This window comes from Hippocampus guttulatus, chromosome 22 (genome assembly GCF_054856545.1).
Source record: "Hippocampus guttulatus isolate MCC_2025c chromosome 22, RoL_Hgut_1.0, whole genome shotgun sequence".
NCBI lineage: Eukaryota > Metazoa > Chordata > Actinopteri > Syngnathiformes > Syngnathidae > Hippocampus > Hippocampus guttulatus.
Window position 1 is genome coordinate 370942 of NC_141282.1, and position 1998 is coordinate 372939.

The following is a 1998-nucleotide window of genomic DNA, read 5'->3' on the forward strand; positions in this document are numbered from 1 at the left end:
TGCAACTAAATCGAAAAAAAAAAGCCACAACCTGCTCTTCCACTGCTATTAAAATAAATTGGTTTGTATTCAGCGCGCACAGGGGTACACTGTGAGAGAAGCTGAAACCATTTGAGCAGCATTTCACATGCATCCCAGACTCCTGTGGGGAGTTTGCATATTCTGCCCGTGCTCACGTGGGTTTTCTCCAGGTACTCCGGTTTCCTCCCACATTCCAAAAACATGCATGGGAAGGTGGATGAACACTCTAAATTGTCCCGAGGTGTGAGTGTGACCGCGGACGGTTGTTCGTCTACTGTATGTGTGCCCTGTGATTGGCCGGCGACAAGTTCAGGGTGTACCCCGCCTACTGCCTGAAGACTGCTGGGATACGCTCTAGCACCCTCCTCGACTCTTGTGAGGATAAAGTGGACAAGAAATTGGATGGATATATTTTGTTCAGTCCACCCTGCTTTTCCCGCCTCCTTGCTTTTTGGGGTCCTCGACCCTCATGCCAAATCATGACAAAACGAAAAATAAAAGCGAGAGTAAATCACAGTGATGAGGAGCTACTTGAAACAGTATACGACATTCTTTCTTTTAAGAGTCAGAGCAGACCCAACAACAAAGGAGGTAGTAAATAACAGTAAGGGATACATTCCTCTACAGATTCTACAGTTAAATATAGTTTTGAATCATGGTCCTGTATGAATCCTGTATTCAAAACACAGGTCCATGAAATGTTCTTGTCTTCTACCATTGATAGACAAGGACTGACATGGCACGATATAAATATTGTGGTCGTGATGTGAAAACAGTGAATATCCATCCATCCATCCATTTTCCGAACCGCTCGATCCTCACTAGGGTCGCGGGGGGTGCTGGAGCCTATCCCAGCTGTCTTCGGGCAGTAGGCAGGGGACACCCTGAATCGGTTGCCAGCCAATCGCAGGGCACACAGAGACGAACAACCATCCACGCTCACATTCACACCTAGGGACAATTTAGAGCAGTCAATCAGCCTGCCATGCATGTTTTTGGAATGTGGGAGGAAACCGGAGCACCCGGAGAAAACCCACGCAGGCCCGGGGAGAACATGCAAACTCCACACAGGGAGGCCGGAGCTGGAATTGAACCCGGTACCTCTGCACTGTGAAGTCGACGTGCTAACCACTGGACTACCGGGCCGCCGTAAAACAGTGAATATGAAAGGGAGAAATCAACATACACAGCTTGAAGATCATTCCTCCCCGCCCACAAATTATGTTTCGCCAATAAATGGCGCTCTTGGCCGATGAACCTCTCGAAAATCTCGGCATAGTCGTTACATATAAAACAACTTTGTCTCAGAACATTCAATTTAATTTTCATAGCGGAATAAATTAGCAGGTCACAACTTTTCCACAACAGGGGTTTGGGTTGTTTTTGGCGAGCTTGTATAACACAATCGCCACTCGCATTTCTTTAGGTAAAGCAGGGCTTTTTTTCGGCTTGGTGCGAGGCCTATACTGAGGCCAAGAGTCTTACGACATGTATTTGGAAATAAATCGAACTATTGACTGAATTTCTGATTATCCCATGACTGAAGTGCATGTAAATGAATCATCTAAACATGGCTGTGGTTATTGTGGTCCTCTCAACATGGCTCGAACATAACAAACAAACAATTTTTCAAACATTGACGAACCTGGAAGTGATGTGTGAGCGTCACTCGCTGTTTTTTTTCTTTTGTCTTTTCCGCCCCCAACTCTTGATGCCCTTTTGACGACATGTCCAGATATCCAAAAATAAACTTTTGCCAAATTTGCAATTGAAGCATAATGGAACAAAATAATCGTGAATGAAAGAGAGAGGGGTGGCAGGACACTAAGGTAGACCAACTAAAGCTCCGCTCAGGAGATGAATATTTTTTCGTGCAGTCTACATTAATGTTGTATGACATGTATTTGTTAACATATTTTACAAGCCTTTCTGATATATATGATATACTATTATTATTATAATTCCAATTATTATCCT